The sequence below is a fragment of the Penaeus japonicus genome, unplaced genomic scaffold (genome assembly GCF_977035675.1).
Source record: "Penaeus japonicus unplaced genomic scaffold, GWHDUDI00000001_assembly GWHDUDI00000029, whole genome shotgun sequence".
Taxonomy (NCBI): Eukaryota; Metazoa; Arthropoda; class Malacostraca; order Decapoda; family Penaeidae; genus Penaeus; species Penaeus japonicus.
Window position 1 is genome coordinate 13456421 of NW_028234431.1, and position 467 is coordinate 13456887.

A 467-nucleotide genomic window follows, 5' to 3' on the forward strand; every position below is an offset into this window, starting at 1 on the left:
GAAAAATGGCGAGAGCTGGATTTTTTTTTTTTTTTTTTTTTTTTTTTTTTTTTTTTTTTTTGAGGGGGGGAGGTCGAGATGTTCTGTTTCGTGAAGATTTTTCAAAGAGTTGTTTTCTTTCCTACCATGTGCTTTATTCTATTTGTTTCTCTTGTGGTGTTAATGTGTGATATATCATTCGGTACAAAAAATAATATGGAGTGAATGACTTCAAAGTGAATATTTGCCCGTGGTGTCTATGGTGATGATGACAACAATGAGGATGATATGACATTATTTCTGTCATGTTGATTATAGTTATTGTGGATATCATTATGATTAATATTGGTATATCGCTAGTGTTAAGATCAGTGTTATAATTACTATGATTATCATTGGTATCATCATTAACATTCTTATGATTATCATTAGTATCATCATTAACATTTTTATTATTATCATTAGTATCATCATTAACATTATGATTA